At 41.9% G+C, this 16,693-nt stretch overlaps 1 protein-coding gene across 1 annotated transcript in view; it reads right to left on the bottom strand.

Moving 5' to 3' along the window:
• Nucleotides 1-13,041, bottom strand: part of il11ra (interleukin 11 receptor subunit alpha) — a gene marked incomplete at its 3' end in the record, with an annotated part of 54,281 nt that extends 41,240 nt beyond the window's left edge. The window contains 1 exon segment of the mRNA XM_032539281.1: nucleotides 12,864-13,041.
• Nucleotides 13,042-16,693: the final 3,652 nt, after the last annotated feature.

Genomic DNA, 16,693 nt, shown 5'->3' with positions numbered 1-16,693 from the left:
GCTGTTAGCTAGTAGCGTCTGTTAGCTGTTAGCTCCTCTAGGACGCACCGGCGCTAATATCCTCGCATCCGCTGCAATGCTGTTTATATGGATATGGTTTAAGTTTGCGTTACATGACCCATTTTTTCTGTAAAGCCATACCTGTGTGGGATCTCTCCTCTTACTCCGCGCCCGGCCACACAGCGCCCGTCCACACTTCTGACATTTGTCTTCAGTTTTAATTTTTTTTCAACACAGCTGTATATTGTTAAGTATGAGGGGCAAACCTGTATTTGTACCAGTGTTTCCGTGGTAACTCTGCTATCGCGGCCGCCACGGCCAAGAACACAGAAGAAGTTATTGAATGCAACTAACTTCAGTTGGTAGAGTAACAGCGTGTGAGAGAGCCTACTGGACCGAGACCGGGACCTGGACCTGGGCCTTGACCTGGACCAGAGATGTGACCCATGGCCAGAATATCATAGTTCATAAAAATGTCGTGCAGTGACGATACAGACATTTCATACACACAACGTATGCATCCGCCGTTCGACCCGTGCTGGACCTGTACATAATGATCAGCCGTCTCTCTGTGAGTAGCGTCCATCACACTCCCTCTCCAGTTATAAATAGCCTATGTGACAATAAAATTTGTTTTGGTTAAAATCAACAAATAATCGTGAGAATAATCGCGATCAAAATTTTGATCAAAATAATCGTGATTATCATTTTGGCCATAATCGTGCAGCCCTATCCAATATTCTCTACAGTATACATGTATATTAACTGAAGCCAGTCCCTTGATGGGCATTGATAGTCCAAGTAATCCTTTAAATTGCATGTTGCAGTTGCAGATTGGAAAATGTGTATAAAAGCAGGTGGATGAAAACACACAGATATCCAAGGTAAGACGTGCTTTTCCCTGCGCTGTTGCTATCTCCCTCTGGAGTGTTATCTAAACACATCAGCCTAATGTTGACCCAGGGAAACCATCTATTTACAAAAATCGTCTAACTAAACAGGGTCCATGTGGCCATTAAATATGCTAATCAATCACAGGACAGAGATGCATGATTCTCCCCACCTATTCTAACGTGGCCTTTGAGTTTATATTTTGTCTCATTCACAGTATTTCAGCAGTTTCTCTGTCACATGTATTTTTATAGTGTATGGTGGCAGCGCAGTGGATAATTGATTGGTCCTTTAAATTCAGATTTAACACACCAACCAACAACTGCAGTTTATTTTTACCTCCAAAAGACTCAAGAAGTAGTCTGGTATCTATTCAAGAACAGTCGGTTTGTATTTTACCTTGAATGATGGTCAATTCATTATCGTGTCTATAGAAAATGAAGGTTAAGTGCATGCTGCATATTTTTATGCTGCATTATCCCTTGACTGACATCTAGCAACAACTTGACACCACACATTTGGCAAAACAAAACAAAAAGGCTGAGAATCATATCTATTTAGCTATTCCAGATTGAAAGGACAGATTAACAAAGCACCAAGCAGCGTTCTTGAAATGCACTGATGTCAACACTGCTTGGCTCATTGCAACCAACCTTAACTGGGGCAATAAAACTGTCTTCAACACAACATTGGGTTTAGCAGTGAAATTCCAACAAACTGAATTTGCCAGACAATCCCATATTTAGCCATCTCTGATCTACCAATTATTCAAAGTAAATGTGATAAAGTGTGAGCTCAGAACTCAGACCCATTGTAATCAGTTTTTTGTAAGCATAAATCATGACAGTAAACATTCTAAATATAACCAAAAAAAACTAAATATGGTGTAAACTGATATTGATTTTTTAGGTGGCTGAAATACCAGTCACCACAATGCCAGTGATTTAACAGAGAACTGGAGTTGCTACTGTGTCCTCGATTGGTTAAACATAATCACATATACAACTCACAATAACAACTTTGGTCTAACAAAGTTGTGTTATTGTGTGACTTATGGGTCCAACTCTACAGTACTGTCCACAGCTCCAAACATGGGGCAGTGCTGACATCCAACCAAGTTATGGCACTGCTACTGTCCTGAAGGAGGGTCCTTAGGTCAGGTCACATGGGAAAATGTTTTTTAGAAAGGACTTGAGAAAACAGCAGTCTGAGGCTAAAACATACTTCGACCAAAATGTGAACGTTTGAATACATTAAGAACACTGCTGGGAAGCGACAGCATGATACTGAACCATAAAAAAGAGCTTCCTCCTGCCTGTGTCAAAAATGAGAATGTGGACATTTTAAGCGTCTGTGTAAACATGCACGAAACATATCTAGCGTAGTCTTGGCTCCATTCTAAATTTTTTCTGTCACCTGTTTGCCAAATCAGATATGATCACCATGCTCGATAACACCCATTTATACTCCTTTAAGACTGCCAACACTCCATGAAGACAACAAACCCAGCAGAAGCCATCAGGAAGACAGGGCAAGAGCAGCAGACAGATTCAGAGGGACACAGACGGCAAATAAAATAATAAAGGAGCTCAAAACAAGGAGAAACAGGGACAAAGAGGTTAGTAAGGTAGGCAAGAAAAAAACTGAAAGGAGTAGAGAGAGGGAAAATAAAGAGATTTAACCCCCAATTTCTACGTAACGTCTGCGGATCCGCTACGGAATGGCGTGTTATGGTTTGGGTTTTTATCCTGTTTCTTTGTTCTGTTTTCTGTTATTTCTCTGTGTTTCCTCCCTGGTCTTGTGTTGTTGTTCCTGTCTTGTGTCCCCCTTGAGTGTCTGTATGTTCTGTTTCCTGTTTTATTTTGAAGTCTGGGTCTCTGTCTCATCTTGTCTTTAGATTTACTTCCTGTTTCCCCGCTGCTGTGGTTACCTGATGTTTTCCACCGGTTTCCCAGCCCTCTCGTCACCTGCCTCTCGTTATCCTGTGTATTTAGTGTCTGTGCTCCCCTCGTGTCTTGTCTATCTTTTTTGTGGAAATTGATTTGTTTGTGTGCTCCTATTTAGCGTTGTATCTTCCCTGTGGCTTCTTTGTTCCTGTTTTTTGGATAGCCCTTCCTCTGTGGACTTTTCTGGGATTTTGGCCTCCCTCAGTATTGGACTTATTGTGGTGTTTTCTTCATTTTTACATTTTTCCCTTGTGGTATGTACACTGGTTATTTTGTAATTAAATCCTCATTACAAACTTCTCCTGCCTGCCTGCCATGGTCTCTGCATTTTGGTCCTCCATTCCCTACAATCGTAACATGGCGGTGGAGATTAGTTTTCCATTAAAGTCGATGTGTGTATTTCCACTGACTGCGGAACGGCTGCGTCCCAGCTCTGGCAGTCCACAGCCCTCCGGAGCAGATACGCAGAGCTTCTACTTTTGCTAGAGGACTGAGAGCTCCGCAGCAATTCAGCACATGGCAGTGTGGGACAGGAAGCTGAGCACAGAAACAAAGTAAAACATCCGGTTAATTTTCAAAATAAAATAAACCGTGCTCACTGCGGATCATATTTCCCTGCACTACACCTTCAAAACACAGCACAGAGTTGTTTCCTCTCTACTTCTCTGGATGAGAAAAAAAAACATTTTTGTGGTTCTATTCTACACAAATTTGCGAGATCTCGTGGGTCCTCGAGACTTCAGCTGTGTGTCATGGCCGCAGCCCTTCCGCAACAAATCTGGACCTGGTGAGTATTGATGGACTGCGGCTCGCGGAGCCGTCACGCAGCGGAGCCGATCCACTGCCATTATGCGTCCGGTGGAAATTGGGGGTCAGACTCTTTCATAGACTTTCCCAAAAAATGATGTCATTAGTTACACACACTTTTGCTACCCCAGAGACACTTTGTTACATCGTACCCGACTGTCACATAATTTAAACAGACAAGTCTATCAATTATGTATGACCGGTCCAGTAAAAATAGTCGGCGTGTTGCAGCAGAAATGCATGAACACAATGAGATCCATCTACTAAACTCCATGTCATACACCTGTCTTTCATACATCTTAAACTTTAAGGTATTTATTAATCAATCAATCCTAGTTTTTCACATGAAATCATACAAGGTACAATTCCAATGAAATTTAGGTGTGTAGTGTGTATGATTCATCATGAAGCCGAGAGTGGCCGGCTTCGGCTCAGCACGCAGGCAACGGGTCAGCCGGTTGAACAGTGCCAGCACTCCAGGATCCAGCCAAGTCTCGCCAAAAGGAGACCACAGCTCCTGACATCCCGCTGGAAACCGACGCAGGCGCCGAGGCCACCCAGCTAGCCGCTCGATGCCCGCACACTGGCTAGCACGATGCTCAGCAGCAAAGTTTAAAGGAGTATGTTTTGTTTGTGCCAACCATCTAAACTCCTCTCTCCTTTAGATTCTTTAGTCAGCACAATTGGAAGTCCCATGCTTTAGGACGTTTAAAAAAATGCTACAAAACACTTTAATTAACCAGTTAAATGTCCTCAACATTACATCTCCTCTTCCTCCCTCATTTAATGATCCAGGGTCTATGAATACGATGAAGTCCATTCTTAGCCCACGAGCAGTGGAGCTTTCAAGTTTCCACATCACAATTGTGTAACCGCTGCACACCGTGGACCATCATCGGCTTCAACTAGTTAATGTCCTGCCGGGAAGTCCGAGAGTTAAACTGAGATTTCAGGTGAGCACAGAGAAACAGAGTGTGAAAACTCTGCACATACATCATTCTGCAAAGTGAAGATCAAACATCCACGTCAAGTAACAATGAGCAAAACATATCTTTGAGTGAAAGAAACTACTAGAAAACTACCAACCAAGAACAACTCAATCTGCTACAACAACAGCTAGCCTTAGTAGCCAATATATATTTTACATAGCCTCAAGTTCAAAATGAGGGGTGCAGCAACTAACCAATTTCACTTTTAAAACGTCACGGTTTAAATCGCAAAGGCTCCGCTACATTGAGGGTTAACTGACTGCAAGTTATGTGTGGCAGTCTGTGCAGTTCTTATTAAACCTCCTTGACAACATAAATGGTTGCGTGTGCGCACACATGGCACATCAGACGCCGGTCCAGTCAGTGACAGTGGCGTGCACACACACACAGACACACACACAGAGTTGAAAAATGTAATTTTAGCTGATCATACACAAAGATGCACATACATTATTCACACCAGGAAATGTGCTACAATTGAAGATCGTCTCAGCAGCAGTCTATGACACAGTGTCTCCCTACTGTTTGAGGAATCAGAACCCGCGACCTTGAAGCCAAGAGCTCATCCTCCAACATTTGAGTTGTTGAAGTCTGAAAGTCTTGTCCACACTGTCTAAGGTTTCACCATGCTGTAGCCTTTCTGACTCTAAGCCAGCACTGCTAATGTCTTTAAAACCTGGACAGACGTGATTCAGTTTATCCCAAGATGGCAACAGCTGCCTACAAACTACACTTTAGGGATTACTGTTTGCTATTTTCAACACAATGTGTCGTTAGTGTTGTGAAAGTACTTGTTTTGGTACTAATTAGCACTGATATGCACTTCGCAAAATCCACACATCCAAGAGAAATATAACAATTAAACTATTTGCGTCAGTAGTAAATGTTGACACTGGACAGTGCAGTTCCAGTTACAAAGTCACAAAGTTCCCTGCCACCCTAACTTGTAATGGAGACAGACAGATCTGTTCACTGCTTTTAAAATGCACCCTACTGAGACAGCAAAGTGAATTTGCATTAATGAATGTCTTCATTAAACCTCTTCTCTAAAAAGATGGTGGATGGATGCGCTGGGCTTTAGGGCTGGTTGTATTTTTTGTCAGACATCTGGTTCACAAACAGAACATTTTCATCTTGGCAGCGACGGTAAATATGAACACCTGCAGCCAAAATGCTAGCACAATTTTGCCACAGCAGCTTGTTAATCAATCCACAGCATTCTTCATGCTGGTTTGGCAAGTAACCACTTGTGATGTGGAGGTAGAGTTTTATACCAAAGCAATCAATAGAGTGGTTTTCCAGCACAGACTAATATGCTGTCAAGCTCTAATAATTTACGGAGTTAGCTGTATTTCCACAGTCAACTGAAGAGCGGACAGAGTAGTTACAGAATATATGGCTAGCCTAATATGTAGCTTTCACTGGCAGGATTGCTGCAATATGCCAAAGGTGCACAGCAAATTCCATAAACATACAGTATGGTCATTAATCTTTGAGATTTTGGCATGTTTTTAACAGTGAAACTAAGGCTACTTACAAACCTCACATAACTTCTTCTCCTTACAATAGATAGAAAAATGGTAAAATACGTGAATTTTGGGGTCTTTAATCCTCTGTGACTTCTGTAGAGGTCCAGAAAAGCATGTAAAGCACCTTTTCATGGGAAGGAAGCACATTCTTTACCAATTATCAGGCATGCATGCTGTTTCACAGAGCAGCCAAGATGTACAACAAGTGATAAAATTACAGTGAAGCTGTCAGCATCAATCGGTCCTCTGCCATTAGCCATTGTAGGCGTACACGTGTAAGTGAGCGTCTTCTGGCACGACTTATACAGTAAGGGAACTGTCCTGATCCCTAATTGTCTTCTTCGCTATCCTTTTATACTGTATCTAATGTCTTCTCTCTTCTAAATGTAAACTCATTCAAACGTTGCATGTGATATAAAAGGCCAAACATATACCTCCAAATGTTTATAAACTGAGATGGGTGCTAGAGACAATACCAATATTAGATAGAGTAGGATGTACTACTACTACAGGATTAACTAAATAAGCAGTAATGTACCTGTGATGGCTATTAGTGGCCACAGTAAAATTAAGACAACTTTGAGCTCATCCTGTTAGAAATGAATCCATTATTCAAGTGCAGTTTGAAAGATTATACCACTGCAGCCTCTCCCCTTAGCTCTGCTGTGATGGCACCTTGACTTGTACATACAAATGTAAAACAAGGTAGCAAAAATACACCATCACCCACAATAACATACGTAGTCTCCATCTGGGCTAATCAGCGGCAAACATAGTGTCTTCATTTGGCCTCCCAAAACTGCAGTGCCAAAGACAATATTTCTGTGGCCAACGTTGGGATCAGGGTAGGAAAATGGCTGTTAAAAGAGTGACATAAAAGGAGAAAATAGTTGGTGACTCCCCTGCTCAGAGAAATCATATCATCCATACTGATCTGTTTTCTGTTCATGGTCTGTAACAGACTTTCAATATTAACATGGCATAGCTTGTCATTTTGTGTAGGATTTTAAAAATAAAACTTCACACCTAAACCTGCTGCATGTTGAAGTCATCCTAAAAATCACTTGAACTTCTAGGATGCCCAGTCTCCTTTACTAGTCTTCTATACAGTGGTTATCAATTATAATCTTGTAGCCTACAGTATATTGAGCCAAATGACGATGATATGATTTCATGTTGAGATATTTCCAGAGTACAAAAACTGAGTCTGTTGGCAAAAAACATTCTCCTATCTAAAACAGATGTGGCAAACTTCAGATGCTTGGCATCAGTTCCCATACATCAAGGAGCGAGTGTAGAGTTTCTTTGCAGAGCTGCCATTATACTCAACCATCGTTCATCTACCATGCAGGGAGTTTTTTGTGGAACAAGCAGAGCTTGCACTGACAGACATTTTAGCTGGGCAAGGAGCATGCATGGACATTTTCTCTCTTCTTTCTCTCTTTTCAACAAATATTACACTTTTACTATCATCCTCACACTATCGCTGCCCGTATTGGTCAGTTGATCTCAAAAGAAGCCACAGCACCAACCCACAAGGTTAAGCCCTACTTACGTGGCTTGGCCTTGCAGCTTTTATGTGTTTAAACTGTAGCAAATGTAGAGAATCATAGCAGAATAAGAAATGAACAAGCCAAGTCGGGATTAAACAACTTACAACTCTTTCTCGCAGAAGACCTCCTCAAATGCACTGAACAACTGAGCGGAGCTTCTGGTAAGCATGAGTGGGGATACAGTGCACCACCAGCAGCACAGAGGAGACGAAATACCCCAATCTAGGCCCCTCAGAGTTGGTTTAATATCAAGAGCTGGCTCTTTCTGTTCTCTCGGACGGACACACACACACACACACACACAAAGAACAGTATGGCCTCAGACCTGGCAAGCAGCATGCAAGTTCTTGGAGCAGCTTTCTCTCTAATTTAAAGTTGATTGCCGTGGGCCCTCTGTGTGTGACTAGTGAAATATGAGTGTGGAGAAGAGAGTATGGAGGCTTGGACTGAGTTTAGCCCTGTGTGCATGTGATTATGGGTAGTGTGTACGCACACAAGTATTGGATCGTCTGTGTGTGTGCCTATGCATACTGTATGTGCGTGCATGAGTCTGTGTGAAGGTCTAAGTGGAGCCTCTGCATACTTGTATGTGTATGTGTGTGCGTATGTGGTTTTTGGCCTGAGCTTGTGCAGGGTTTGGACTGCCAGTGAGAGCTGTCTGCAGGGATTTAGGCGAAGCAGAAGGCAAGCTGAATAACAGAACCTTTCTCTAACTAGAATGAGGTGTTCGGAGGTGAGTTTGACTGAATTGAGCTGTACTCAAAAATGAAATAAAGAATAGACTTAGTGACTTTGTAGGTCTGTGTTTAGCAATCAAAGCAAAAAGAGCAAGTTTGGACTTATGATGGATGTGACAAATGTAAGGAATCTGATGGAACAATGGGGCAGACGTAGGTCTGATTCCTGTCTCCGATTGATTATTTCTCTCTGAGCACTCGTGATATAAATGTGTGATTACTTGAGAGCAACTCTTAAAAATGACTCCCACACTTGACTGGAACGCCAGAAAAACTCTTGATAAATGTGTTATAGCAAATAACATTTGTTTTTTCCTCATATGTTTGCTCTCTACAGTCATTTTACATTTAGTGCAAATCTTAGAATTCAAGCATGAGCCTTCCCCTTGACTAGATTAGTTAGTATGACCATTCAAAGCCAAACTTAGGCTACATTTAGTTAGCATTTATGTTGCCTTATAGCCAGAGTGCAAATGCTTTGGAACTTTCAGGATTTTACTTTTTATTACAAAGCCACCTTGCATGTTTATTTTTCTTACATCTTTAAAGGCTCCAAAAGGCGAGAAAATGTGTTGTCAGCCTAAATTTGAATTAAGGGATTTAAACATTCTCAGAAATCTGAGAACCTTTAATTCCCCTTTCTTTTTGGATATCCCTGTACCCCCTGAGTCCAAAGAGCACGTTTTAAATAATCTTTTTACTTTACACACAAAGTGTAAAAAAAGTGTAAGAAAAAAGAAAAAACATTCCAGGCTAACTTCCCAGAGGCAAACATCAAGGCAACTGGTGTCTCTCTTGTTTTGTTTTTACTCTGTGTTCATTTACTTTCGCAGTGGTAAAGTGGCCAAGAGAGTGAAATAGATGATGTTCTGCTACACAGGCTTCAAAGCCAGTCTTCTATAATGTACTGTGACTTTGACAAACTAAGAGATTAAACTGAAGAAGCATTTTCCTTCTCGGGCCACCCATTCTGTGAAGCGAAATCCATTAACAGCAAACGGTGTTGGAATTGACCGAGATACTGGAGGGTAGGGCTGCACGATTATGGCCAAAATGATAATCACGATTATTTTGGTCAAAATTTTGATCGCGATTATTCTCACGATTATTTGTTGATTTTAACCAAAACAAATTTTATCATCACATAGGCTGTTTATAACTGGAGAGGGGGGGGGGTGATGGACGCTACTCACAGAGAGACGGCTGATCATTATGAACGGGTCCAGCACGGGTCGAACGGCGGATACACACGTCGTGTGTATTAAACGTCTGTATCTTCACTGTGCTGCATTTTTATGAACTATAATATTCTGGCCATGGGTCACATCTCTGGCCCAGGTCCTGGTCCAGGTCCAGGTCCAGCAGCTCCGTCTCACGCTGTTACTCTATCAACTAAAGTTAGCTGCATTCAGTAACTTCTTCTGTGTTCTTCGCCGTGGCGGCCGCGATAGCAGAGTTACCACGGAAACACCGGTACAAATACAGGTTTGCCCCTCATACTTTACAATACAGCTGTGTTGATAAAAATAAATAAAACTGTGGACAAATGTCAGAAGTGTGGACCGCCGCTGCTGTGTGGCGGGGCGCGGAGAGGAAGACGAGAGAGAGCAGAGATTCAACACAGGCACGGCTTTACAGACGAAATGGGTCATGTAACGCAAAATGAAACCATATCCATATAAACAACATTGCAGCGGATGCGAAGACATTAGCACTGGTGCGTCCTAGAGGAGCTAACAGTTTACAGACGCTACTAGCACTGCTCACCGCTGTTGTCTGAAAAACACACGTGACTAAATGTTGCGTTTACTGGTAAACTGGTAAACCTTGAGACCGACGTATAACCGACTGCTATCTGTTGAGTTTTCCTCCCAATACTCTGTCCTCTGGGACTGTCTCCATCTAGAGACTAAGCTGCACGGGGTGCAGTGAACTACTCTGGCTGGCTAATGATCAGACGGTAGTAGCGGTAGATTGGCTTTGCAAAAAACCCGGAGCGTTTTATGAAATTACGCATTATAAAAAATAATCGCTCGATCACGCAAATTTGATCGTGGGAAGTCAAAATCGTGATCGCGATTAAAATTCGATTAATTGTGCAGCCCTACTGGAGGGAGTGGCCAGGTGTTTGGCTCCACTCTCCACAGAGCACACATAGGAGCTCTGGCTAAGACCTAACAACAATTAGCCCATTTGTGTGCTTTGACTCAGATGAACATGGTCCAATTAGCTGAAGGGATTTTAAAAGAAAGCAATAAACAGTGATCAAACCGGGGGACCTGGGACATATTAACATCACAGGACTGGCTGAAGCAGTTATGTCTCTGTTTTACTGCCACATGGGAGTGCAGGAGGAAAACTGGCTCCACTTGGTCAACAGGCATCCAACAAACCATAGTCTACGAGTGTGAACTCTTCCCTTTCATCTCTCAAGCAACAGGGACAGGCCACTCGCCAGAGCCTGCAAAAGTCAAAATTGGTCAATGCAGTCACTTGCGGATGGGCCAATCCCTGTCAACTAGCCAAATGTGATAGGGACAGACAAAATTTCCTGAAATAAAATGTTGATTATTTTGAGTATATGCAGTATGAATGAGAAAAACAAAACTGAATTTGCATTTAATTTAAAAATTGTTTTATATACAGTACGAATGGATGCAGCTTGATCAACCCATTCGTGATAATCCCACTTTAGCTTGGATTTCATACATCAGTACACTCATAGCCTAGCATCACAACCCCACTGGTTCATATCAAATGTTTCCTATTAAATGAAAACAAAAACAACTCACCACACAAAAAACAAGCAGATGACGACTCAAAACAGAAATACAGTACAAGTTTCAACGCAGGGATGACAATCTCATTGTGTGCCCTCCACAACATAACATGTTTTCCTGTATCATCTCTTTGAAGCATCACAGAGCGGCTATGATAAACTATCTATAACTATCTATACACTGACGTCACATCACAGGATTTGCGGGCAAGGTTCAAGTTCTGCCACCGATACACAACGTTACAGAGTGATGCAAGAGCAGTGCAAAGATCCCGCATTTAAATCTCCCTCCTCAAAAACTTCAGCATGACTTTCTCAGTGGCTTTAAACCTATAGACAAGCGGCATCTCCCTTTTTAACACTGACTTTGACCCCCATTATGCTTAAAACAGGGAGACATTTCAGAAAGGGAAACAAATTGGGATAATTTGGAGGAAAAGTGCTCACAGCCTAGTCCCTCTGTCTCCTTCTACCACCTACCCCTCTCCTACTGCTGAGACGCCCCCGGGCTTCTTCTTTCTGCTTGGTCTGTTTGCATTCCTGTCGAGCTATATTTAAAGGCTTGATCACTCCACTCCACTGGCTGGAGGAATGCACATCTGTAGCGAGACCCCGTCCCTCTGTCTCTGTCTGTCTGTCTGTATTTGTAATTGCGGACTCAGAGCATCAACCTTTAGAGCTGCCCCGGAACTAGAATTGTGTGTATATACATATACAAAAAGAAAGGAGCAGGATGAAGACTAATGTTGTTTATCCCATCAACAAGTGCTTTTGGATGACTCATGATTTATATACTGCCAAGTGTGTTTCTGTGCTGGTGTTTGAGAGCTAGAAGCAAAACAAGTCCATAAAAGCCAATGCAACAACATGCTTTCTGGTATTTTCCCTATAAAGAGACATAGTGTGCACATACATCAACATACAGCTCACAACGGCATCAAGTTGAAGGCGTTTCTTGTTATGCTAATTTGTAATAATACAAATTAATTTAATACATGTTATACTAAGCCAAAAGTCTTCACTAAGAGCTAATACTTTGCATGTATGCTGCTGTGTATTTCTTCCTACAACGTTCACCAACAAAAGGTCAGAATGCAATTTGAACCCAAAACACCGTTGAAGCGACAGTGAAGAAAGCAGCCCAGTTTATCTCAGAATGAACAGACATAAAACTGCAATACATTTTCAGTTTTGGGACACTGTGGGAGCCATACGTATAAGGCATATACTAAAAAACATATAACATTAATTTGACAAGTGCTCAGGGTGCCACACAAGCTAAAGGGGGACCAACATGCAAGCTAGTAGCATGACACATCCCCACTGTGGACAACATTGGAGAAGATATCCCCCTGTTCCCTCCTGTCCCGTAGCCTATTGTGAGGCGGATAAACTTATTGTGAGGCGGATAAACCCCCCTACCCCACCCCATCCCACCCCACCCCGCCACACACACACACACACACACACACACACACACACACACACACACACACACACACACACACACACACACACACACACACACACACACACACACACACACACACACACATACATACGCGCGCACGCGCGCGCCGCTTACTAGCCGCTAATTCATTCCTCCCCGGTTTGAACAGTTTGAAAACTAACCTTGGTAAATGTTCCCGAGTCAAACTGCCATTATTATGTTGTCGCCTTCCATAGTTGGGACTTTGTCGAGTGGTTCTTCGGCTCCCCCGGACAGACTAGCGGGGCACGAGAGCAACAAAGTATGACGGACCAGGGAGGGAAGGGGGAGGAGGCCAGACAAGTCGGCCGCCGCCTTGTTGGAGGAGCCGGCTGTCAATCATCCTGTTTAGTGGGCGGGTCCTAATTGTGAAGGGATTATGGAGGCTGAGCTATCAACGCTGATCCCAGGTCTGAGGTCTAAGGAATGTTGCGTAGGAAAAACAGACACAGGTCGTGCAGCAGGATTACGATGGTTTACAGTTGCATCACTTTTCACGTGAAACGTTTTAGCAAACAGGCATTGCAGGGTGGTATCAGTTGGTAGTTTTACAAACTGCAAACTGAATGCAAAATTTACAAGAAAAACCTTTTAGTCAATGCCGTTTTAGTTTATGGTGAAATTATACAAAATGATCAAACTATGGTTTACCTAGAAAAGCAAGTGATTTGACAATGAATTGACCATTACTTTTATATTTTGCCTTTGTGATTTCTAATTAAATTAATCATGTTTTTTTTATTAATTTAATCGTGTTTATATTGAATCAAGGACATTTTTAAATAATCCAAAAGACACTTTTTTGTTTTCATGATGAGTTTTTGCCTTAGCTAAGGCGAGTAGAGGAAAACACTGGTAAGAGATTAAAAAAATGTTTATGTATTATTTATGTACTGCTGACTAAAGAAACACATTCATGACAGCCTTCTACTGGTAAGGACGAGTAGCACATGAGGGACATGTTGTGTAAAGCTCATTACAATCAAACACATTGTGGTACACTGTCTAGTAGCTTACTATTTTCACAACAAGCTTATTTTCTGTGTTTTGTTAATCCTACTTCATGAGACAGGACCCTGATTTATTTGTTTATTATGTAACTCACCTGTTATGTGATGATGCCTACAGAAACACATTAACCCCATTAATGGCTCCAGTGCTCCATGCTTCAGCAGGCAATAAACTGGATGACGGTAACATCTCATTATCCAAAGCATTGACCTTCAATCCTCGCTTGTAGATAGATAGATAGATAGATAGATAGATAGATAGATAGATAGATAGATAGATAGATAGATAGATAGATAGACATATACATTTTAGGCATGCAGTAGCTTAGACACAGTGGTGTCATATTGATTTGAATTATATTGTCCAGGTGTGCCTGATAAACTAAGCCTAAACTAAACTAAGACTATACTGTCTTTAGTCTTGCATGATTATTGCGCATTTCACACAGATGTCATTCAAAATGTTACTGTTTGAAATAGGTTCAGCAACATGTGCTACTTGTGGTTTTTATATCATATAGTGTACCAAATATAGATATATAGACAGATAGATGGCTTTAACCCTTTTGTGTTGTATTACACAACCAATGTTTACTTTAGCAAAATTACCAATGATATGTATAGTATTTTTATTCATGGTTATGGTTTGCCATTTACCCCTGTGAAATCACATTTATGATCCTTTTTTTGTGAGAAAACAAGGAAACTGAAAACCAGATTTTTGATCATTGTTGGTGCTTATTTCCTATTTGAGAATAGCAGGTGCAGATATACAGCATAGTTTCATAGCATCTATGTTTAAATACACTCAGGTCCAATAGACCCGAACACCTCATATGTAACAGTTATATGTGTGTGTGTATGTGTGTGTGTGTGTGTGTGTGGGGGGGGGGGGGGGGGGGGGGGGGGGGGGCATAGAAAATAATAAGTTGTTTTCTATGAAAATGAGCCAAGGCCAATAACTTTGAGTTAGAAGAAATAATAAATGTGTGCAGAGTGTGGGGTGCAAAAGGTGAGTTAGCTAGCTTAAAAGTCCAATTGGTCAGTAGAAGTACAACATGATGGCCATAATGAAACAAGAAAAAAATCTATGCAATAGTTTGTTTTAGGTGTGTTTTAAAATGTACAATTGACAACACATATGACTCTACAATATGTTTGAAAGAAAAAAAAAACAGCAGAGAACAGTCAAAGCTGCTCTGTTTTGGCTGTTTTGTTGTGAAGTCACTTTGACCTTTGCCCTGGACAGACTGGACACCAACGATTTGACTGAAAGCTGTGGCAGTTGGTGTGCAGCCCACTCATCAGGCAAACAACACTGACATCAATTAATCCATTGAAAAAGGGGGGTTTCCACATCGAGCAAATCCAGAGCCGAGCCGGTTGCTGAACCTGACCTTTCAGCTGCAGCTTGGGACGTACAGTTAGTCTCGTTAGGGACGGTGAATAGCAACCTGGCCTTAAAGATTAGGTTTTTTTTTGCTGTCTTCCTGCATGTTGACTTTTCATGTGAATCTATTTACATATTTGTATTGTTGTATATAATCTTAAAAATTGTCCTATTTGTGTTATAATACCTGTGCAATTTACAATAGTAAAATGTTCAGTATAACCCATTAACAAGCAGTACTTTTGTAAAGCTCCACGTGCTGCATGTTTAGGCTGTCAGATTGGTGTCAATTATAATCTTGTGTACACTATGAGGCTGTAGAGTGTGTTGGTGCACCTGCTCCTTGTTTTCTGACTGCCTCTCCATTTGCATGGTTCTTTTCTTCCAGTCGGTCCTTTTGTCAGGCGTCTATCTGCCCGGCCATCTGTCAGAGCCAATGTACCTGTCATTCTGATCCCATCTGCCTGTCTTTTACCTCACCTGTCTTTATCTGTGCTTCCTCCGTCAGAGCTGTCAGAATTTTTTTGCATATCATTTAGCTATCTCTATTTACATTGCATTTACATCTAACTTCTACATCTCTTATCTTCCACCAAATCCTAAACTGACTAGTTGGTGTAGTGCCCCTTCTTGGAACCCACAATGTTGTACCTGAAAGACAGAGTGACCATTGAGAAAAATAAAACTTACATGCACAACTCTTTGTATGTTCATTATGTTTTTTAAATTGAAATTGACTGTTCATTATGTGTACTTATTGTGTTCAAGCTTCCTTGTTAACCAACACAACCACCCATGAAAATTCAGTCTTTGAGCCCCGTCAACCACCTGTTGCATTGTGTGATAAAGTGTTGCTTCCCCCTGCTGGGACTTCTCACTCATGACACAGTGGAGTCAAAACTGAAGGGCAGGCATCCACTTTGTGTAAATGTAAATAGACTATTTATATAGCGCTTTTTTAGTCTTAACGAGTACTCAAAGTGATTTTACATAGTACAGGAACCATTCACAACCATTCATACGCTGTGGCCGAGGCTGCCGTACAAGGTGCCACCTGCTCAGATAAACATTCACGCACATTTAATTAATATCATTTATAATTTATACGGTTCATTGATCCCCAGTGGGGAAATTACGATTTACACTCTGTTTGTTAGTAATCACTACACACAGGCCTGAAATACACACACATGCTCAAGACCTAATCATGCACAAATGGAGAGATGTCAGAGTGAGCGGGCTGCCAGCTGGACCAGCGCCCTGATCAGTTGAGGGGGGTACGGTGCCTTGCTCAAGGGTACCTTTAAGTGCCCAGGGGGTTAAGTGGCATCTTTCCAGCTACCGATCCACACTCCAATGGTGCAGCATGGGGGACAACTCAGGGTTTAGTGTCTTGCACGGTAGTGCAGGGCCAGGGATCCACCAACCTTCCGATTGCCAGGTGATCCCTCTACCCCTGAGCCACAGCCGCCCCATTAATCAGTACACGCACACCAGAAACCTCAGGACAACTCTTGGTTTTCGTCTAAATTCGTTTCTGTGTTTCTCGCACCCTCTATATGCCACCTCAAAA

Source organism: Etheostoma spectabile, chromosome 16, assembly GCF_008692095.1.
Source record: "Etheostoma spectabile isolate EspeVRDwgs_2016 chromosome 16, UIUC_Espe_1.0, whole genome shotgun sequence".
NCBI classification, from domain to species: Eukaryota; Metazoa; Chordata; class Actinopteri; order Perciformes; family Percidae; genus Etheostoma; species Etheostoma spectabile.
This window is presented reverse-complemented; position numbering and strand designations above follow the sequence as displayed.